At 38.0% G+C, this 24,622-nt stretch overlaps 1 protein-coding gene across 1 annotated transcript in view; it reads right to left on the reverse strand.

Annotated features, from left to right (window-relative positions):
- LOC134531781 (nuclear receptor coactivator 7) overlaps positions 1-22,843 on the reverse strand; it is a 667,626-nt gene extending 644,783 nt beyond the window's left edge. Inside the window, exon 1 of the mRNA XM_063367692.1 lies at positions 22,531-22,843. The gene's annotated coding sequence lies outside the window, so the exon portion shown is untranslated. The remainder of the gene's footprint in view (positions 1-22,530) is intronic.
- Between the last annotated feature and the right edge of the window lie 1,779 nt (positions 22,844-24,622).

A 24,622-nucleotide genomic window follows, 5' to 3' on the forward strand; every position in this document is an offset into this window, starting at 1 on the left:
TTGACACAGGATTTTTTTAATGTTTCATTCACGCATATATATACATATTAAATATGGAAAAGTTAATAGAATATTCAATAATTCAGACTGTATTTTGTCTTATTATGCTTATTAATGTGCGCAGTTAATACTGGAAAGCTAATCAGAGAAAGTTTTAAAAACATCTTTTAACTATTGGAGGTACTGGGACAACTCAAATAATAAATGCCCGGGTAAATATCTTAACCCAGTATTACTGCGAACAGTATTATGTATCGATAATTGTTTTCATGTAAATATTTAACCTTATAAATATCTGTAATTTTACATGAATATTTCAGTTCCATTTACACAAAAAAACGTGTATATAGGCTACTAAATAAGCTGCGAACAGTTCATTTAGGTCCAGTAGGAGCCAAATAAAGATCAAATGTGTTATACTAAGTTATTGAATACTATTCGTGAACAGAAGCCACTCCAGAAATATTGATCAGTTTTCAAATTGGCGTGCGGTTTTCGGAAATTATGCATATTTCTTCGTGTCCCAGCAACTCCAGATCACGCGAGTAACCACTTCGTATCTTCGCTCGTAGTGAAAACTTTTCTACAGCCGGCGGGGCTAGTCAAGGCAATGACGTCATCAGAGCGCAACGAAAAAGTGCAACAAAAATATGTGCGCGCGAAGTCCACGTGCGACAGAAGTGAAACTTCTTGCTTATATATTAGGTATAGGATACATAGTTCTCTTTGGCTGAGTTCGCAGATAAAAAAAAAGTGAGTATGCGAGCGGAAAAATATGGTATTGCGCAAGTATGCAAGTGTGATAGTACGCAAGTGAGATAGTACACAGTGTGAAATTATGCGAGTGTGAAATTATGCGAGTGTGAAAGTATGCGAGTGTGAAATTATGCGAGTGTGAAAGTATGCGAGTGTGAAATTATGCGAGTGTGAAATTATGCGAGTGTGAAAGTATGCGAGTGTGAAATTATGCGAGTGTGAAAGTATGCGAGTGTGAAAGTATGCAAGGTTGAAAGTATGCAAGGTTGAAAGTATGCGAGTGTGAAAGTATGCACGTGTAAGAAGAGTATGCGAGTGTGCAATAATGCAGATGTGCAAGTATTCCCCTCCTCTCCTGGTTTCCCCACCACGTACATAAGTATTCCCCTCATGCGATCGGAATTTCCGTAACGCTCGAAAATTGTAGCCCTCTCAGCAAAGAAGTTTGACTTCAAAAATGCAACGCTCAGAGAAAATAAAAGTAGAGCTTAAGACAGTTGTAGGACCTTCTGCAGTTTTTCCGTTGCCGAAAACACAGATGGCAGCAGCAGCGCTCCGATGGCATGCTGTATTATAGCACACTCGCATACTTGCTCACTTACGTATTTGCGTACTTTCTCTCTCGCATTCTTGCACATTGCAACACGAGTTTAATATATTTGTGTATTATGGAACAAAAATATTTTCCCGGAAAATTTCCGTTCAAGAATTCCAGACAAAGCAGCTTGCCGAATTTACAAAGCAAAAAGAAAACATTGTGATTTATTATTTATAGATCCTACATATTTTCTATCCCTCTAACACGCGTGGCGGTCACGCACTTTTTTTTCCCCACAAAATTTATTCAATTACAACGCCCGATTATGCGATGCTTTAAGTATGTCTCAGGCTAAGATGGCAGTACCGAGAGTAAATTGCGATCACTGTTGCATGATTGATTCTGCCCGGCTTTTTAGCATTAAAAACGTTAATTTGATTACCATATTTTATTATAATAAAAAATCTTAATGTTTATTTTTATTTTTTGCTAAGTGTTGATTTTTCTATGACAGTAAACTAAGTGTCTATTGATGGCATTGTTTCAGTTGCGATCATTCTGACAAAATTATAATTCAATGCTAAAAAAACAATATTATTTCACAGGAGAAACTATTTCGTAGCAAGTTGGTCACTATAAAAAAAAATAATGCCATAAAATAATGCACTATACTCAATAGAGCAGACTTTTTAATATTTAGTAACAATCAATAAAATTTAGGCAAGAAACAGCTGAAACCTAAATGGCGTCTTCCCATCACGACTGCTTAGAAATAAAAATAAAATTGACGAAATACAACAGGAAATTGTAGTATATAAAACAAAATTTTGGATGAGAAAATCGTAAATACAATGTTTCAGAAGCATTTAAAAAAATTTTTATCATCACATTACAAAGTTATGTCTAAAACGTTTGTGCTCTATGGCGTATATCTGGCAACAGAGCACACCGAAACAAGGACAGCGCGAATGAAAACAATCGTGCATTGGACGAGACTGTGTTAACAGTGCATTTCTTATCTCCCACTAAACAACCCCGCCCCCTCCCCCTCCTTCACGTCTTTCGCCTGTCCCCCACAGACTCCCAAGGTCCATAAATCTCAAAACGGTTAGCTAACATTCTCCACTTTTATCACTCGTTTCTGGATTTACAAGCACTCCCCGCCGCGCACAAAAGTGTCCCGCCCGGGGAGAGAAGGGGGCGGTAAAACCGTTACTGGAGAAGCACGCGCGCGTCTCTCCCAGGGCGGCCACATATCACCGCGAGAAGCCGCGCCATGTCTTGAAGACGCCCCTCGCAACGCCTCGTAAACCTGCCGCTGTCCTCCGAGGTACACACCTCAGTCATTCCCCAAACAAATCTGGCTGCTACAGATGGCTGATGAACATATCCAGTTGTATGTAAAATGTTTAGCTGTTTTAGTCAGGGGCGCAACAACAGGGGGGGGGGGGGGCAAGGGTATTTTGCCCTCCCCCCCCTCTGAAACCTTGAAGTGGGGGCAAACGGGGGCAAAGAAAGTGCTGTGTAATCAATTTTTAGATAATAAAACTACTTAAATAGCACCATTTTCCACCTTGAAATACAAATTTTTCCCGGGGGAGGAACCCCCGGACCCCCCCGCTTCAATAGGGGGGATCTATGATTCTTTATAAAAAGGTATATTGCCCCCCCCCCCCCTGCCTTTTGGAAATTAAGTTGTTGCGCCCCTGGTTTTAGCGGCACCGCATTAATAATCAACAATTTTTTTTTAAACTTAGTACTTAGTGATTGTCGTGTAGTGAGTTAGAGAGCATCGAACGGTAAATTGCCGAAGAAAAAACATCCATGTTCCTTATATAACGAAATAAATGAAACGCAATAAGACGAGTTCAGTTCATGTTTAGTCCAAGTATGTAAACTAGGGCTCTATAAATCAATTTCGAATCCAGAAGCTAAGACACAATAAATTATGGGAAAACATAATGAAAAGACAGTCTACTTATTGATAAAAAAATAAAAGTGGTATTAATTTTTTTTTCGCGCGGTAATGCATACAGGTTTAAAGGCGACGGCAACTCCAAAACTGTAATGAGCCCCGATCCCAGCTGCACCGCTAACGAATCGGCGCTCGTAAATTACTTGACGCGATGGGTTGGATTCGAACCCACGACCTCCTCGCATGCAGCGCGACGTCCTAACACATCTCCCGCCCGGCGTTCTGAGCCTGAAGTCCCTGGTTGGATTACAGTAATTACTGCGCACATTAATAAGCATGATACAGCAAAATAAAGTCAAATTGTTGAATTTTCTAATATCTTTTCCATGGTTAAAAAAAATTATGCTTGAATGTATCATCAATTCAAATATAAAATGATGCGGCAATTTTAGTAAGAAATACTCGGAATTATCTCGAAAAAGGTACTTCATGTATGTTAAAATAACCATAGCCATGTTTTGCACACCGTATATTTCTTGTAACATTAAAAACTATTTCTTGGCAACTGATTTCGAAAGGAATATTTTGTGTTAGTACAGAAAATTTATTTCTGTGTACTGGGTGTCATATTGTCCCTTCACCCAAAGGAGGATTCGGGATATTTTTTTCAAAGAGAGATTTGAGAAAAAATAATGATAATCTGTGTATTTAAAAACAGTTCGACGGGGCAATGGGTTTTGTACTGTTACATTATTAATATCCACGTGAGTCACTTTCTGTGTAGGTTGTTGTTCAAGGCATTCTGACAGCTCGCCCTGCAATATTTTTCAAAACTTCGAGGATGGAATTATAAAAAAAGGGGGGGGGGGGGGGGAGAATGTTATATATCCCTTGAGTCCACCAGGGACATCGAGAGAAACCAAAGGTTCGGGAACAAATGATTACGTCGGGCCTCTTTCGCCATTATTTAACGTACATCTGTCAAAACCTAACAGTATGAAAAGAAAGAAAAAAACTTAAAAATTGTAAACGTGTCTGTGGCCATAACCGTCAACGTGATCTATCCGTGTCTCATTAGATATAAGCTTTCCTATGAATTATATTAGCAATATACATGCAATTTTCGTCATAACGGGTAAAACCAAGAATTTAAAAAAAATCTTGAAACTTAACTGATGATTTCATGTAGGCCTGGCCTCGGGGATTTTGCTTTCCCCCCCCCCCCCCCCCCCCCCCCAACCCAACAGCTTTAATTATGCCGCAGTCACACCGATCTCATTAGTACTAAGACTTGTTGCACTTCGCGCATGGCTAACGATACAGCTGAAAAATATGAGGTTTCACCCACGATCAGTTTCTAGTTTAACAAGTTTTTTTTTTTTCTTTTTTTTTTTAAGTTATAAATGTACATGCCAAATATATCACAGCTTATATGTTAACTCACCACCATGACAAATATTTCGGAAATATAAGTTGGGTATTATTTTTTACAGTTTTTTTAATTAAAAAAACAATCATTTATTTGTCAGCACACCAATGCAATTATATATATTTTAAAGTTTTTTATAACATCCACAAGTTAGAGGTCCACTAAATTTTCCCGCTGAGATAACTGCAGCGTCAAGGGTTGAACATATTTTTATTCAAAGCAAAAATTAAAAATGTGGTATCTCATTACTAAAAAAATGGGTATAAAAAACTAGTGAAAACGAATTTTTAAAAATTTGAAAAATATATTTAAATTAAATAGCATTGCATTTATTCCCCCCCCCCCTTTTTTTTACTATAACCTTACTTGTATTTACTGCCACAACATTTTTTATAGATTCTATTCTCCCACAGTTTTCCCCAGAAATGATGTCTCCTCTTTTATATAACTTTTACTTTTGTACAGATGACGCCCACTTAAAGTGTAGCCTATTCTTTTGAAGGTGTTTCCCGAAATAAAAATATAAATTTTCTTGAATCTTGAAGAAATGTTTGACAAGTGTATTTCAGTTAAGAACTTCTAATTAAACTTTTGAAAGAGTTTTAGTAAAACACGTCTTTATTGTAAAACTATCAGTACATTGCCGTAGATTAGTTTTAAAATGTGAATGTCAGACTAATATTATAACTTACAGGAGAGTTTGAAGAAAGTATGCTAATTACCGTATATCTTCCAAAAAATTAATTTACGGAACCCAGCAAGCGCACCCTTTTGAAAGTTTGTTCACGTTATTTTTTTTTTTGTAGTTTGGTTATTGTGGAGCTCTTCTTTGCCAAGAATTCCCCCCTCCCCCAAAAATAATTAGCTTTGCTTTAAAGAGGCTGCATGCTGTCAAAGTTATTACAATAAATTCACGGTGTTCCGGAGGACATACGATCAAATTAAAAAAATTAAAAACATTGTTTTACTAGCAAAACAATTGTTTGCGAAGATTAGTTACAAATTTTCGAACTACAGTTCCTTCCTTCTTATTTGCAAAAAAAAAAAAAAAAAAAAAACACCTCATTGACGGTGAATGCTTAGGCGGCTGACATATTTAACCATTTATATTTTTTTTTCACCTTTCTACAGCTACATACCCCCTTGATTTAGTACAATTTATTGACATAAGCCATTGCAGTTTTGCACTGTTTGTCATGGAAAAATTCAAGAATGCAAATCAAGAACAAGCCTAAAACAGCTGATGTCAAACATATGAACGCAACGATGAACCTAAACAGGTATTCTTGTGCTGTCTGATATTTAAAATTGAATGTGTTCGTCTGTGCTGTCGTCATATTGTGTTATAAATTAATACCCGTTTAGGTTCATGGTTGGGTTTATCTGTGTTTGACATCAGCTGATTTAGGGCTTGTTTTCTGTGGGTTTATGTATTCATTATTATTTCTTATTTTTGCATTAGTGAATTTTTCACTTGACAAACAGTGGAAAACTCAAATGGTGGATGCCCAAGAAATTGTATCAAATCAAAATTCCCGACTGCATGATTCATTTAAAGAACTTACCTACCCCCCCCCCCCCCTCTACATCACTGGTTCCGCCCTTGGAACATTGGAACATACGCATGTGGCGTCTGTCGTGATGGGGCGCCGTTATCTGGAGCGCGAACTATCACAAGTGAAAACAACACACATCCTTTAGTGTAGGACTCGACACTTTCCACCATCCTGTGTGGAATGCGCCGTAACTCCTTAGCGTGACAGGGAAAGCTTCATTTTACTTTCAGCGTGAGTGCAAGTCCAATTAAACTGTTAGTGATTATAATTAATCACGTGGATCAACTTTAAAAAAAAATCCCACAAGAAACATTTTCCTTTTCTTACTATAATATGTACATCCCAAACAAAATACAGTATATACATAAATAATTGGCTATTTAGAGCTAATTTACGTTGTATTAGTACAGTTTGCCGCGTTTTATGTTTTGTAAGGTAAATAAATTAACCAGGAAAATGTAGACACTCACGAAATACCATCCGATACATAGGCTACCGTGATGTTTTGTAATATTTTTAATGCGCCCCCAACTTCAGAAAATTTTATAACCACTGGCAAAAAAAGGCCATGTCACATTGTCGATCTTTCGCTTCCCACACCTTCCCATATGTTTGGTCAAATAATGTTGTAATTTTATGGCGTCACCGAAACAGTCAATAGCGCAGCCATGTTTGTTTCGCTAGTTTGATGACTTGAGTATACATTAAATATTTTGCAAATAGAACGGGCTATAAAATATGTTGGATGTTTGACGAGCTCAACCAATCATAATCGTGCCCACTGAAAACGGAGATTGTGTTGTTTCCGTCACAACGAATCTTTAAAATGGTAAATAAAACATTGGCGATTAAAGGGGTTACAAAGGTGAACTAACAAAAATAATGTTAATGAAAATTTTGTATACGAAATTATTTACATTTAAAAAAATTATGTCTTTGTTACATTAAAAATCACAGAACATTAATTTTATTGCGTAAAGAGTATTAATAAGAGTACAATTTATAAATATTTAAAAAAAGTTAATAAATGCAAAACAAAAAACAAGTTCAAAATGTCCATCTAGCACTGTGTTGCATTATTGAAATTGCAAAACAAGAGAAAAAACTTAAAAGTTTGAATTAGCTCAGTCCAAAAAATATTTTTTCGATAGTGTGACATGATTCAAGATATCTTTGGTTATATGTCCAAATATATTTAGTGGTGAAATTTGAAAGACATTGTTCTTCCAAAATTACACTTCCAACTCTATTGTAAAATTTAGTTGGAGACAAATATTGAATGTGACAGGGCCTTAAGTGGCACATAGTTTGCAGAGCATCAGAAGAAACCTAGCAACTTATAAACCGCTCACACATCCGAGTGGGGTCTGTTTACGAAAAAAGCATTTAATAATGCGCTGAGGGCGCATTCTTAAATGCTTTTATAAACGTATTTTTATGAGTGAAATAGGCTAAAACTAGTGTTTTCAGAAATCATTTTTAGACATGAAACGCCTAGTAAATGATTCTCGAAAGCACCTCAAGGGGCTTTGCATTACGCCTTTGTATTCATTTCCACGCAATGTAATGTCACGGTCGCCGCACAAAAACTTCACAGCTGCCCTGCACACGACGGACGGAGAAGACTTGCGTGCCGGTTCACAGACACAGACACAGACACGTACGGCCTCGGCCGGTGAAGAGCCGGATGACGGGAGGGAGGAAAGCCCAGGGGGAGGAGGAGAGCGAGGATCGTGGGGAAGAAGGGGGGGAGGGGGTGATGGAAGGGAAAGCTCTCTTCGCCCATCCGTCGCGGCCTACTTCCGGCCGCTCTGCGCTTTCCACAGGCGCGTTGGCGCGGTGACGAAAAGAAAAAAAAAGCCTCTCCTCCCACCTGCCTGCTACTCCGTCCCCCCCCCCCCCCCCCGCCGACCACTCAAGAGGCGGCCGGACACGTAACTCCCCGTGGTCGGGTTACCAACCCCTCCCCCCAAGAGGAACAACAAGATTGTGGGAGGAGGAGGGGGGACGAGGACCACGAGAAGATTCGCCATGACCGTGTGTCCTAGCTGGCACGTATGTAACCCTGCCGCCGAGAGCCCGCTACAGTGGCGCACACTGCTTATATCCCAATCCTAAGTTACGAAAATTGGTTGTCTGTAAATTCGGTTTACGGACGATAGTTCAACGTGACAACGTCATGACAAAACATTGATGAAATGATTACATACTTTTATGAATAAAATTGAATCATTTTTATTGAATTATCACTATTTTGTATGGATACAAAGAAGGAGTGAAATGAAATATACAATTTAATTGATAAATTTACTTTTATTTGCACTCATTAATTCAAATATGTTTATTACTTTAACGAACAGATTATTTTAACTATAACTTTTATACATGTTTGCTATTTAACTTCTTCTAATCTGTGTTATTCTGTTAAGGATAGGACGATGATAGGAAAAGTAGGAAACGAATGGGAGTGTTTCAAGTTTAATGTGCCTCGAAAAAGTCAAATCGATGGTTGTTCCAATCGATTGGAAGAGAGATAGATGCGGCGCAAGCGTACAATGAGCGTTACGGGACACAACGTAACGGGACAATGTGCGTAATGGGACACTTTTTCGTTCGTGCAGCCGGCGTTCATCGATTTATTAGACGTTGTCACTGTGAAGACAGCACGTTATTGTTCTTTTAACTGATTCACGCTATTGGGAAATTTGATTAAATACATTTATTTTTAACAGCGCCATTGCAGTTTTTCCCTGTAATGAAAACATTAACCCGCAGATAAAGAGCCTAAATCGGCTGCCTTGTGCTGTCTGATAAATTTGAAAAGTGTTCGTCTGCGCTGTTAACGTTGTGTTGTCCATAATACATGTTTAGTTTCATCGTTTAGGTGCATCTATTGGACACTGATTTAGGGTTTATGTTTTAATTTTTATTTCTTATTTTGTATTCTTGAAAAATTTCCCCATGAAAAACAGTGCTAAACTTCAATGGCGTATGTCCAAAAAATTATAATAAAGCAGTAGGTTACTGTGTGAGAAGCCACGTCGCCCACGGCTACTACTGTAGGCCCGTATGTCAGTGTGTTAGTGTCAATAGTAATGTAAGGTTTTTTTGAAAACAAGTGTTGGCATGTTAAATTATTTTATATTTTTTTTTCAGCCCGCCCCCCCCCCCCCCCCCTCCAACCCTCCACCCGAAAAATTCCTCTATACACCACTTTACGCTACTAAAAATCTTCACCTAAAATTTAACAAGAACGCTGCTTACAAATTATCCAGGGTTCTTCGTTATTTTACTATTAGCTTCGTAATCTTACGGGTGGTGAGTTCGCTTAATTTAATCATGAATAAAAAATAATAAGCCGTATTAGATAAACAAAACTTTCCTAATCCCCGTCCCGAGTCTACGGCGGAAAAACTTATTTTTACTTGAACGCGAGTGTTTACCTTATACACAAAAAAAACAACACAAAATTCAGAAGTCAAAATCCGGCGTTAACTTAACGAAGATCTAGTTATCAAAGCCGAAGAGCCTATTTCAGGTCAATTCTTCATTGTATATTCCTTATATTGACTGTAGTCTCCAACAGTGTGGGGAAGGAAGAGAAGGGGGGGGGGGGGGTGAGCCTGGCTGAGCGCACTAGTTCTGAAAGCATCAGGGCACTACGGGCGACACTGGCTCGCGCATCACACTCGTATTCGTCTCTACGCGCCAGGCACAGAACTGGTGTGCAGTCTCCTCGTCGGTAGCGCGCCTCTGTGAGAATTGTAGCGGCGACACTGTCACATTTTATGCATAACTATGAAATACAAAGGTTCCTTCCACTTTCCTATACTCACTAGCAATACTAGGTTTATAATTTTTGATACCTAAAAAGTAAAAAAAAAAAAAAAAAAAAATTGGTTGTCTGTAAAGTCGGTTTACGGACGATAGTTTAACATGAAACGTCATAACAAAACATTGATGAAATTATTGCATACTTTATGAATAAAATTGAATCATTTTGATTGAATTATCACTATTTTGTATGGATGCAAAGAAGGAGTGAAATGAAATATACAATTTAATTGATAAATTTACTTTTATTTGCACTCATTAAATCAAATATGTTAATTACTTTAACGAAGAGATTATTTTAACTTTAACTTTTATACATGTTTGCTATTTAAATTCTTCCAATCTGTGTTATTCTGTTAAGGATGGGACGATGATAGGAAAAGTAGGAAACGAATGGGAGTGTTTCAAGTTTAATGTGCCTCGAAAAAGTCAAATCGATTGTTGTTCCAATCGAGTGGAAGAGAGATAGATGCGGCGCAAGCGTACAATGAGCGTAACGGGACACAGCGTAACGGGACACTTTTTCGTGAATGCAGCAGGCTTTCATCGATTTATTAGACGTTGTCACGTCAAAAAAAGGTTTTAGTTTTACTCACTGTACGAATGATACATGTTGAAGAAACAGTGGAAACAAACTCGTGTAGACAAGTGCAACGCTGTTTACAATAAGACACTTTCAATAAATTTAGAACGGTTTGCAAATGGCTTGTGCGACACACGGACACCTCCTGCTAGACGTCAGCGAGCCACACTTGAGGTCCTGCCACGTTCGCGCAGTCGCATCCGTCTGATGTGTCGTAGCTGACGGTGCAGATGCGGGTATGGCATTTTGACTGGTTCACTCGACCAATGCCGTTATAGGTGCTGGCGGTACAGTCGCGCGGGGGCGGATCTGTCCGACCGGAGCTGGAGAACTTCACGACTTTCGAGGTCAGCATCTGAAGCCATGAGCAATGGTCGGCAAAGACTGTAAAATCGCGCGAAAAGGTTTTTACCGTTCTTCTAAAACATAATTTGACAATTTTTGTCAAATTGATTTTTTTTTGAAACGGAAAACAGAATACCTGAAAATGTAATTAAAAATTAGAACGTGTGTGGCCATAAACCTAACAAGTGCTAACCCGTATTCATATCAAACTCTAAGTTAAATTTAAAAAAAAAGATCCGAATTTCGTTATACACATGTATGAAGCTCTCAAGTAAAGCTGAGATCAATAAATCTAGCAATATACTGTGCTGTCCTCTATAGAGCATCATGTGAACCAGAACCACCAGACAAGTGAATGTTGTACGCTGCTACAGAAAACTAGTCAGACAGCATGGTAGGACAACCAGGTCAGACAGACACGACGGAAGTGTCTGTTCTGAAGCTGGTATCATTCTGGTTAGCAATTATTTGTAGCTGTATAAACATGATTAATAGGCTGGGAATTTGCATAACAGATTGAAAAAGAACTCGGTAAGAAGCATCGAAGAAAATGTCATCATGTAAAGAGTATTGTTAAAAAAAATTTTTAACAACACATTCTGCAAGGAATTGTTTTGCTATCCAGATAGTAAAGGATTTGTTGGGAAAGGGTAATTCTCCTGTTGACTTCAAGTATTAACATGACAAGAGTCCATGAACCAACTACCTTACTTGTGACCTCCGTGGACTGCAGTGCTCGCTACACAAACTTGACTAAGGAGCACACGGCCTAACGACGACAATAGTCAAAAATGCCGCTGTTGTTCTGTCAACAGAGTTTGTAAAACAACTTGATGAAGCTGGCAGTGTTCGCAAACACACATATTGCGAATTATTTCAAAATCATGTGCCATTAAGCACAGGTAAATTTATTTAGGATAAACACCCCCCTCACCTTTTTTTTGTAAGGGGAGAAACTGGATCAACAAGACTAGACGTCACCATTTTTTTTTTTTTAAATTTTTATGTGTTAGTTTTAAAAATTTATCTTCGTTACGTAATACAATGTAACTCCTGAAGTGAACAGTGACTGGCTGCCACATATAGTTTTACTGTGCAGTCAGTTTTGTGACTGACTACAACTACGATTCAGTAATTTTCCAAAATAGAGATATCGAACAAAATTCCGGACTGTGCATTGTGTAGTGAATAACACGATCTAACGAGAAAACGTTTTTGAAGTTGGGTTTCCCTGTTTTTACAGAGTTTTTAATGTTTAAAGCTATAACAACTTTTTTTGTTCTTTTTTCTCTAATTTACCGAAAGTAAGTTAAAATATCTGCTAATTTAAACAGTTTCATGTGCGCTTGTTTACAAAAAAGCATCTAAAGAGCACCGCCCACCTGGGCACACAAACGGTGTGCATATCTTCCAATTTGAAAAATGCTCAAGATACCCGAGTGGGGTCTGTTTACGAAAAAGTATTTAACAATACGCTGGAGGCGAATGAGTGGCTCTGTTCCCATATTTCGTTTTATACTGTATTTTTAAGAGAATGAAAATGGCTGAAACGAGTGTTTTTAGGATAATATTTAGGCATGAAACATCCGGTACAGAATCTTCATAGCTCTCAAGGGACTTAAATTACACCTTTAGCTTAATTTATCCGCCATACCATGTTATGTTTACCATTCAAATCTCATAGTTGCCCTATGCACGACGAGAAGACTGCGTGCACAATTCACAGATACAGCGCTAGGAATTATCCCGCCTCACGGAACATAGATACACCCCTGACTAGGCGGGCCCATATGCTAAATTACGTTAGTCTTAATTTTTCATATTTTTTATGATTTAAAGAATGCATAATATAATCACTTTTGATTTATAAAAGTTTTTTTCTACTAAACACGTCCTTTCTTAATATTTTTAATGAACTTCAAGGAAAATATTTATATCATTTTTAGGATACATTGAAATTACTTAACCATGTGATACACAGTGTTTTGGATTAGCCATTCGTATGCAACTAATTCTTAAAATAATTTTTTTTTAGTACAGCATTAAAAATTAATAAAACAATTACGGTTTTCCATAACTATGCAAAACTGAGGTTGGTATTGTTCTGCGAAAATCTAGTTATTGCTTATTTAATGAATCACATCTATAAATAAAGTATTTGAAGACGAAGGCTACATACGAAATGTTAACCCAAAACTGTATAGGTAGGTACCACATGATTTATTGATTTCAGTATATCCTAGAATTTACATAAAACATTTGTCCGCAAGTTCATACAGAAACATTAAATAAGGCCTTTTTATATAGTAGAACAAACCTATATATATATATATACATACATATACATATACAAAATTTAATACGGTTATGTTATGAATTCATTAAAAATTACAAAATATTATCAGCAAATTAATTTAGGATACTGCCATTTTAAGGTGACGTTACACTCGCTACATTTGTTCCCTCTCCTAAGAGGTCAGTAGGCGTCGAATGCTACACGGATTTTCTTAACATAAATGAAAACTAAGTGTATTTGGGACGGGTCTAGGTAGACAAGACTCTTAAATGCGTCTCAGGCCGAAGCCTGCATGCTTAATCATGCAGGGTTTCAGTCATACAGGAAGGGTAGCATGCATCATGTGCTAGGAGGGGATAGGCCAGCCATGGCAGCGATAGATGCCATGACTTAACTCCCCCTCCCTTTTAACTATAGGCTAATCTGTACCGGTTGTTTTACACCTAAAGAATTACTCAAAAAACACGCCCTTTAGCCATTTTAACTCTTCTAAATATACCGTCTGATAACTTAATCCGAAATCAAAAGTACTTTTCGGCACTCAGCGAATTCAAATGCTTTTCGTAAAAAAAAATCCGCCACTAGGATATCTTGAGCAGTTTTGAAATCGCGTTGTTTTTCCTGTACAGACAGCACAGACGAACACATTCAAACTTAAAAATCAGACAGCACAAGAATTCCGTGGGATTCTAGTAAGTTTGACTGTGTTCAATTTGGCTGTAGTCGTTATGTTGTTCATAATACCCGTTTAGATACATCGTTGGGTTTATCTGTTTGACATAGCTGAATTCGGCTTGTTCTCTGTGGGTTAATTTTCTTCATTTTTATTTATTAATTTGCGTTCTTGAGTTTTTCCATGACAAACAGTGTAAAACTACAATGGTGTATGTCCAAGAAATTGTATGGAATCAAGGCATGACATGATGTTTGACAGTAGCGCCGCTTTACCCCTCGAACACCCAATAACTAAAATCGAGGGATGGGACGATAAAATACTGAAACACCATCAAATCCTTAGTATTCTAAGATCCGATATTCGAGGGGAAGAAATACGAAGAAAAATCTTAGTAGAAATAAAGTAAATTTAAAAAAAAAACTGATAACCTCTGAAGTTAACTAGACCAATTTTTTCTTCTTTTACCTATCATGCTACCATTCTCCAAAATATAGTACTTTTAACGTAACATAAAAATTGCAATATGTATTGATTCTGGAAACTGAATAAAACATTTAAACGCTTAAATGTCACAACACAATAGTTCATTTTTTTTTATTTCTTGTACATTATTATTATTATTTTAAACCTTGAGACATAGATTGGTATTCGAATTCGAGATACGGATTTGATTTTTTTGGGGATTTGATCCATCACTAATTTAAATTACTAGAAATATATTTAAAAAAAAATAATAATTTAAAGAACGTCAGAAATTCGTTAAAATAAATAGCCTACAGTGCTATTACTGTTCAAAATTTCTGACTTCACATTTAACCTACCTCCCGAAATTCTCCGGTCATCGGAACCCACATCATCCCTCCAAAAAATTCTCCCAGCCGGGTTCTCCACACTGTTTGCTTGCGAACACCGTCGGCAGAACAACAGTGTCGGGAGGGACACCTAGACCACTGGCGGGTACTACTCTTGAGGACCGTCGGATTCGAGGCGATGTTACGCGACGCAGACCATAACCCGGTGTTTCGGGGCGCAAGGGATTGTGCAACTCGGCGACGGGAACCACAGATTCGAGCCGTGTCGCTTGGGCCGCTTTCCCTTCCCGGCCGGGGCTACCCGTTGGCGTGACGTCACGCGCCCGGCGGACCGGCCGGAGACAGTTATACGCGACCAGTTTGGAGTTCAGGGTCGGTTCGGATCACGCGCCTTTTCCGTCCGGACGTCGTCGTCACGTACACAGGAAAAAAAAAAAAAACATTTTCTTTACTCATGGGCGTCGCAACCGGGGGGGACAGGGGGGAGTCCCCCCCCCCCAATAATTAAAGTCTTCAATTTCGTCCCCTCCAATAATATATTTAGTTTCGTAGTTATATTTAAAATATGATTTCTGTGATATAACCTATATTTAGCGCATGATGGTTTTAGTTCAATCGTGGTAATGTGAGCACTTTTTAATTCGATCTTCGCGTAAAATCAAAATCAGGTCCCATACCGAATACAGATATGTTAACTGTGTTTTTAAAAATTTGTTCTCTGAAAATATTTTTTTATAAAAAATAAATTATATATTGCAACCAACTGTTATTAGAATATTTAGGAAAGAAAAATGCCTAAAAACCACCTTTTTGCACCTTCAAACCCCAAATTTTCCCGGGGGAGGACCCCTGGACCCCCCGATTTTTTTTCCAGGGGATGGATATTCCTCAACAACTAAACCAGTTGAAGTCCCCCCCAAAAAAATATATCCTTGCGACGCCCATGTCTATACTTACAAACTTTGTACAACGCATGGCTAAGGTTATTTTTTAAATACGTTTTTCAAGATGATACTGAGCATTTCTTACGAAAATTGGCGCGTAATTCGATGTTTCATTCAAGCATCATTTTTTTTTATTCAAACCATGGAAAAGATAATTGAATAGTCAACACTAGCAGACTGTATTTTGTTTTATTATGCTTATTAAATTGTGCAGTTAGTACTGGAAAGCAATTATGGGAACGGTTCACAAATAACTTTGACTATTGGAGGTATTGGGACAGCACAACGTATAATTCCCGGGTAAGAATCCGAACCCAGTATTACAGCGAACACTATTTTGTATTGATAGAGTTGTTTTCATGTAAATGTACGAATTTACAAATATCTGTAATTTTACGTGAATATTTCTGTTCCGTTTACAAAAAAAAAAATCAAATTAATGTGTAGAAACTCACATCTTGAAAACTTCTAGCATTGGGATTTACACAGCTACGGTTTGTTTTGCTGACCAATAACTTAACCAGACGACAAACTTCAGAATAGACGCCCTCTCCATGGACTAAATACGCTACACTAAAGATTATTCTAGTCATGCCCGTTCTTAGTAGTAGTGACGGTTCTTAGTTAAGAAGTGATTATAGTTATAAGTGACTATAGTTCCTAACAAGTGTGTTTCTAAGTTATGTTAGTTTTAACTGGTGTGGTTCTAAATTATATTTCCAACGACAGTTCTGAGTTACGACTGTTAAGAAGTTGTAACTTTTAAAGTTATGTGCGGGGTCACCTTCCTAATCGATGCGAACCTAATTCGATCCTCTGCGATGAACAAACTTCAATGAAAGGTTGGTTATGTTACGTCAGCGAGATGTCTCGCAAAACAGTGGGGGTTTTTCCGACTCGTGCACGAGCGAAGCGGCGAACTTCCCACGTATTTAGCTGATCGGGGAGAAATGAAACGTAGGCTTCCCCACTTGAGAACCACAATTATAACTACATTCAACTCACTGCACATACTTCCATCGAATATATATTTGTACTCAGGAGGCAATAGACAATATGTTACATGAACCATATTTTTCACAAAAAGGAATATTGCAGAATTTTAAATAGTACCTCACTTATTTACTCAGCGCGGTGGATTGATATATTTATTTTGGATTTCCTATTTATTTCCTAGATATATGGGATAAATTTAATAAAATGAAACGCAAAATAAGAATATTAATGAAATACTAGAAAAAATAATACTAAAGAAAATATGTATTGACAATAATTCAATATATTTATTGAAATTTGAACCAAGATATATAGGTATGTATACGCCAAACCTGTAATTATTTTAATGCTTATGCTACACATTCACATTTAGACATTATTTGATTTTTTCGGATAATTTAACCTTCCGTTTCAATGTTAACTTCAAGGAAGAACGCATACAAATGCAACCAAATGGTGCCCAAGAATATTACTATTTTTTACAATACATTGCCTTTTTTAGTGCGATTTTGTATTTTATGTGCACTCATCGCGCTTTTCATTGTCATGACGTCAAATACAGATAGTGCAAGTCTGACACGTCCGACCTCAAAAGTTCAAGTTCACCGATTATTCTGGTCGGACGTAACTAGCTCTCCGCGAGCGCACACGCAGCACAACACGTCTCTGGTCACGGGAGCCAATCAAATTCCACGTCTGCACGTGCAGTGTCACGTGACGGAGGAGTCAGGAGCGCCACGAGAAAACCAGCGCAAATCAAGGGCCCAGTTCGCAAATGTACAAGTCTTGTAAGCGACAAACGACAAAACAAGCTCTTGTAAAAAAAACCAGGTGTTACGAAACGAACTTCACGTAGATCGTCTAAAATTTCCACTAGGTAACAAGTTTTGTAAAGTTTTGATGGGTCGAGACAAGTTGGGCAGCTGGTACCTTGCAGCTAACAAGATTTTGCGAAATGATCAAACTTGTAACTATTGATCGCAGGCTTTCGCGGCCATTGTCTGGAGTTACTTGGCGTTCGGGTTGTAGCTGCTGCTACCTGATGATGGCGATTGCAACGTCGACCGAAACGTCGGTGATATCTTCGCCTTAGACTCGGCTAAAACTCAGAAGCCAAGCAACTCCATACTTGTAACCAACAAGATGTTGCAACAAAACCTCATTTAGTTAATTAACTGGTAAAAGTTAATGGTTTTTAGGTGCAGAATAAATTTGTTCATGATTCTTACACAACTGTATCTTTTATTTCAACTGTGAAGGGGAAGAACTAGACCACAGCATCCTTATAGGATAACTATAAGTAAATTTGTAATTATAATTCACCTACGTAGAAACTAAGCAACTAGTGTCAGCTACAATTTTGAAAGTTACAAATAACATTAACCGATAGTTTTTGTAGCTTAAAAATTATTCACTTGCTAACTTTCAAAATTTCAGTTTTTCAAGAGTGATTCTCTGAAACAATTGTAACTGTATACTTGCTACAAACTTGCAAAATTTTAATGATTAGTTACAAATTTTCACTTTTGTGAAATGAGCCTCAGATTGCTGGGATGGGAGTCAAGTGGCTTGAGCGCTACACTACTTTGTCCCTTCGTTTTAAAGCCTAATTTATTAACAAATTATAAAACCAAGCAACTAAATTACTGAAATCAATAGTTCGATAATGATTACGTGGGTGCTTTAGTTTCCAGACGCAAAACAAAAAATTATAAATTTTTGATATTTATTTGTGTTTTATTTTCCTTCGCGATATATATTTCTCAGTAATTATTTTATTAATACGTGTTTCAAGTTATTTCACAATAATAAATACACACAAAATAAAAGTGGAGAGTTGTTGGCTGGTTCGACTATCGTCACATTCCTACCAAAGGAACAGCCACGAGCCTCAGGAAGTCCTTAAGGACACGAGCGACTCTTCCTTTCTCGATTGGCTGCAACGGCGATTCTGTAAGAATCCTTGCAAGTATTCGGAATGTCATAAAAAATGGCCGACATCCTTTAAAATGTTCTTTCCAAGGACCCTTTTTTGGCTAGAGTCCTTTAAGGAGGTATTTTGAAACAGCTCTGTAGTCATCATGTACAAAATATTAATGACTTACCGGGAAAGTAACCCGTGGTAATTACTTGCTTGTCGTACTTGTGATCTTGTTACCACATATTTGAGCTCTGACTTTTCTTTTGTTTCCTCTCTTCTTTTTTTATGTAGGAGACTTAACGACATGGTAGGACCAAGAACGTAACCTGGAGAGAAGACATTTTTTCCTTAACTAAATGTATTACGTTTGTGTGTGTGTATGTGTGTGTGTGTGTGTGCGACGTGTACGATGTCTTTGTACGATCCTACACAAAAAACAAAATCCACTAGACGCATCACTTGGACGGCGATTAGCAATGGTGATCCAGATGTCAATCACGAACTGAGATAATGGAGCATTAAAACGCTATAAAATAAAGTAATATAGTACATTTAACTAACCCCTAAAACACATTCTACTGGAAGTACCTGCAGAAGATATAATTTCATGTTGTGTTCCAAATAGCCACCACTCATGCTACCTCCTACAATTCCTTGCATGTACTTCACATGGAATACATCCAAAATCACACTCCACGATACCTGAGACCATTCGTCTCTCACACATTCGCAACGCGCACTCAGTCATACTGACATCACTCCCAAGTGCGCGAGATTGGATATTTGGTTACTTTGGAATTCTGTCTTGCCATTTGTGTTTTGAAGGGCCCATCTAAAGAAAATAAGAGTCCGGGGACAAATAATCTTGTCAGGGCCCCATCCCTATTATTTAATATCAAAACGTTTCAAACCCCAAGGTTAAAATAAAATTCTGAAGTCTGTAAACGTTACTGTGGACATAACTGTAAACGTGACCTGTTGTATGGTTTTATATGAATTATATCAACAACAGACTTGTAATTTTCGTCCTATCTGGTTAAACCCAAACATTAAAAAAGTATTTCGGAATTCAACCGGGGCTTCTCTGGAGGTGGGGCCCAAGGTATTTCACCCCCCTCCCTTTTCTTTCCACTTCCCCTTGTCAACCCTACACATAGTTGTACAATCATCAAGCCTGTAATGCATTACCATTAAACAATCATTGATTCCAGCTAATTCCAAATAAGTATCCGCTGATCCCCCCCCCCCCCCCCGGTTCTTTTACAAAAGCGGGCATTAAGTAATGATCTAGGAAATTTTTAACAAGTGTTCCCTTGATTAATTACTGAATGAGGAACCTCGTAAGTACGTAATTAGCAGTAACAGAAAACAATCTATAAGTAAATACATTGTGTAACATAGAGAACATGAAAAAATGTATATCTATATATTTTGTCAAGTACATAAATTATATAAATTTCCTTTCAACAACCGTAACAATAACAAAATTCCAAAAATTAACACATTAGACTATGAAAAAGATAAATAAATAAATAAAGAACTCATTTTTTGCAAACTGAGCTGGTTCTCTACAAACGTGATTCGGTTTGCAATCTGCCTGGACTTAAAATCACGTACGCGCTATTTTATTTTTTTGTTACAACAAAACTTTGGAAAAGTGGGTCACGAGGTGCCGAGAGACGAGGCGAAAAAAAAAAAAAACAGCACAAGAAGGTAATGCCTAGTAAGGTCGCGCCCGATGTCGGCTGGAACACATTTTACAACCAACGGAGCTGGTTTGAAATTGTTAACTCTTTTTTTTTCCTTTTTACTGCCAGCATTAAAAGCCCTGCCTACTGATGCAACTCTGCTAATGGAACTGGTGGGTTGTAAAACTGTACGTGCAAGCAGATTCGCGGCTGCTGATAACGCAGACAAACAGACGACTAGGCGCAGGCCGATGCAAGCTAAAAATTTATTTAACTGCAACAAAAAGGTTGAAAAAATGTTTTTACATGCCTAGTCAGCGGTGTATCTGTGTTAGTGAGGCGGGATGCTACGACCACCGTTTTGTACTCCCTCCACAATACAAGCCGTTATGCCCGCCCTCAGTACGCCCTACTGAAACTCAACTGTTCCCATTGGCTTACACAGCACCTGTGACGCTCGCTGGTGCTTCGAACGCCGTATCGCCCCCCGAAAGCTATGCTGTTGACTGGCGCGCAGTCTTCTCGTCGTGCACAGGGCAAGTGTGAAATTCGAGAAGTAAACATAGCATTTGGTGGCGGAGAAATGAATATAAATATGTAATGCAAAGGTCCTTGTGTGCCTTCAAGAATATGCACTGGGCGTTTCACGTCTAAAATTAATTATGAAAAAACGCCTTTTAGCGCTTTTCTATCGTAAAATACGGAAATAGAACAACCCACCCGCCCTCAACGTACTGTTAAATAGTTTTCGTAAACAGACACCACTCTGATATCTTAGCTGTATCCGAATACACAGGGATGCGTCCTAGCACACACATACCTACATCCCTTAGCAAATGCAGCCACAATAAAAAGGGCGCGTTTCTAATGGACGGATAGTATCCGAATAATTTTACTTCTAGCACTACCTGTTGACTGTTGGTCGTACTAATGTGCACGTAGAGATTTCGAGTACATAGTAATACCTACAAATATTCAACAAAACGTAAATAACGACGAATATAAAAAAAATTAATATAGCGTGGATGTTATAAATGTTAGCGATCAAAATAAAAAGATCGTTATGAATTTCAAAATAATAAAAAAATACTTAAAATAAGCATTAAATAACCCTATAAGTGTAAGTTCGCCTACAGGTTATTTTAATTAATGATTTTAGTTGTTTCTGTAAAATATGATTCCGAAGCTAATGGATGCAGGGACACATCAATGCGACATTCCTACAAATCTAGATTTAGTGGACGCATGTAGGGATGCGTTGAAATCCCTTGTGAGAATTCGGAAGCAACGCAAAAATGACCACATCCACTACGATGTACTTTTAGTGGATCCCTTAGCTAAGGTATCCATTAGGCTAGTATTCGGTTGCAGCTCTTGGATCAGTTTTCAAATCGCTCGGTTTCATCTGAAACTCTGCAAACCGTATGTGCGCCCAGAGGAAATACATCTCGTTTAACACTGTTTTGATAAAATACAGTCGAATATAATTTGTGCGGTCTTATTTGAAAATTGTACAGGTCATAACCCACTCGCTACATTACTTTGTGTTATTTATATACGAGATACCTTGTCAATACTAATGATTTTTTTTTTTTATAAATTTTCATAAGAAAATTAATTACAAGGTTTTTTTAATTATATGTTTAAGTTAAACTTCTATCTAGAAGTACCTACAAATCCTGTTCACCGACCAGAAATGCTTAAAGATTGCAATATATTTTGGTAGTGTTATATTTCATTTTAGTGTTCACACAAGAATACATGACTTCAGTTTCTATTCCCCCCTACTCCACCAAACCCAAATGCACACATAATACATTTAAGCATATTGTATAGAAATTTTGAAAAAAAAAAAAAAAAAAAAGAAATATATAATTCTAATTAAAACAGCATTTCTGTGAAGGCAATCGTGATCGTTACTCCGTTGTGAAAAAAACGCAGAAACACTTAAAAGACGACGAAAATCTGAGAAATCAACAAGAACTTCCCACAAATTCAAAACTGTTTACCCGCGATCGCCAGTAGGTCAGCGTGTAACTGCGTAAAAAAAAAAAAAAAAACAACCTTACACGACATGATGATGCCAGATATATTGCCCAGGTTATCTACTCAATGACAGGTCACATACACAAAAAAATGTTGGTAACACTGACCAAATTATATATATATATATATATATATATATATATATATATATATATATATATATGAATAAAAGAAAAGATGTAACTGTGAACTTACGAGATCGATATTCAGGCGCAGCAGAGAACAGTATTTTTTACGGAAGTGCTGTATTGTTTTTCTTCAAGGCGCCACGACACCACCGCACATCCTCGCGACGGAAACCTCGGAAGATAAAGAAAAAAAACCGCGCACACGCGGAACACACGCACCGAGTCACGCACACACGCCCGCTTCCAAGGCGGAGGCGGCACCACCGCTGACGCTCGCGAGCGGTAGAGAGAGAGATACACACACACACCACGTGCGCCGACCGACAGTCACTGCCCTCTGGAGCCGCCCGGGCTGCCAGCTCGGCCAAGCCGCGCACCTTCCCCTCTCTTCGTCCGCCCGTACCCCCCTTCACCCAGCCTTGCCGCGGGCAAAGAGGTTGACCTTCGAAGACAAACCCCACTTCTGGCGCGCGCCTGCCGCTGCAGCGCGGGGCCGGACTGACTGCACCATGCACTTTGGCCGGTGCTTCCCCTCGATGACTGTGCAGGGCCCTAATATCTTACCAGAGGGACGTTAGACGTTACTGGGGGCCTGTGAAGAGGGAAGCAATAGCCTCAAGGGGAAATCACGTTCGGGGGCTCCACCAACGAAAAATGGAACATTAAACTCTTCGAAACAACATTTTAAAGCCAAGCTGGAGTTTTAACGGTGTTTTTTTTTTATAATTTGTCTAAAACAAATTTACAAATTCTTTCCTGATAATTTATTCTCAGGTTATATTTTAAAAATGCTAAAGCTTCGAAAAAAAAAAAGTAATACATTTTCGATGGTCGTATATTGGGGTTTAAAGATTAAAACCGACCTATTTCCAAGCAAAAATTCTACTTGTAATTTGTTATAAGTTCATAAATTCAAAATAATAAATACACAGAAAGAAAAATGTGGACAGCAGTGGACAAATGTGGACAAAGAAAGTCCTCAACCTACGCGCTTGCACCCCTACCATCGCAAATTTAGGTTTTCTTGTTTTGTCGGTAGAGCTCTTCCAATGACTACCGCTTGTTTTAATTATTTCTCATTTCGGAAGAAAACGTGTGCCCCCTCTCTTTGCAAACCTCCCTACTACTCAACTTCAGGTATAAGCTCGTGTCAGATTATATCAATTAAGAAAGTGGTTTTTAATGCCTTATGGTGCCAGTAATCAGGATATATATTTCAGAACAGTAAATAAAGCAATAAATTACAAAATGCAAGGTGACAGGGTATGTTCTACTTTAACGTTGCAGGGTTTTGTGTTTCAACCAAAGAAATAAGCCTTTAACAATTATTCATCGAATGAAAAAAGATTACGCTTTTCAAGTGCTGCACAGTGAAATAATACGAACTGGTTTTTTTTGCAGCAACCAATCTGCTGTCACGCATTGTGTTACATGCTGATAAAACCGTGATAAGAAACTTAATGATATTTATGTAATGACAGATAAGAATGAAATAAAAAAGCAGTTATCACAAATATGATAACCATACTTCAATGAAACTATTTTTTTTGTTTAGTCTCTTAATTCAATTTTAAAAATTGAGAAAACTGGCTGAAAACAGCGTAAAATAATTTCTGGTTTCATATGAATTACAAAACTGTTCTTGATAATTCACAGCTGTGTGGCACCAATAAGACCTTTATTGGATGGATCCACAAATGGTTACATATGTCTACACACATCGATCCACATGGCTTCACATGGCTCCACACAGGGCTATACATATGGCTTCACACTTGTCTAAGAATGGCTACCCACATGTATCCACATTGCTTCACATGGCTCCACATATGGCAACATGCATGGCTCTACATAGATACACTCTACATAGATACACGCTTGGCTTTACATGGCTACACCATGTATCTAATTGGCTTTACATGGCTACACACATGACTACACATTGAAACCCATATGTATCCACATGGCTTTACACAGCTCCATAATGACTACATACAGCCACACATGGCTACACTTGTCTACCCATATGTATCCACTTTGCTTCACATAGCTCCACGTATGGATCATGTGGCTTTACACATGGCTCCACATGTATACACAAGGTTATATTTGGCATAATGGGGCAATATACTTTGTTACACACATGGCTCCACACAAGG

Source organism: Bacillus rossius, chromosome 5, assembly GCF_032445375.1.
Source record: "Bacillus rossius redtenbacheri isolate Brsri chromosome 5, Brsri_v3, whole genome shotgun sequence".
In the NCBI taxonomy this organism is placed as follows: domain Eukaryota; kingdom Metazoa; phylum Arthropoda; class Insecta; order Phasmatodea; family Bacillidae; genus Bacillus; species Bacillus rossius.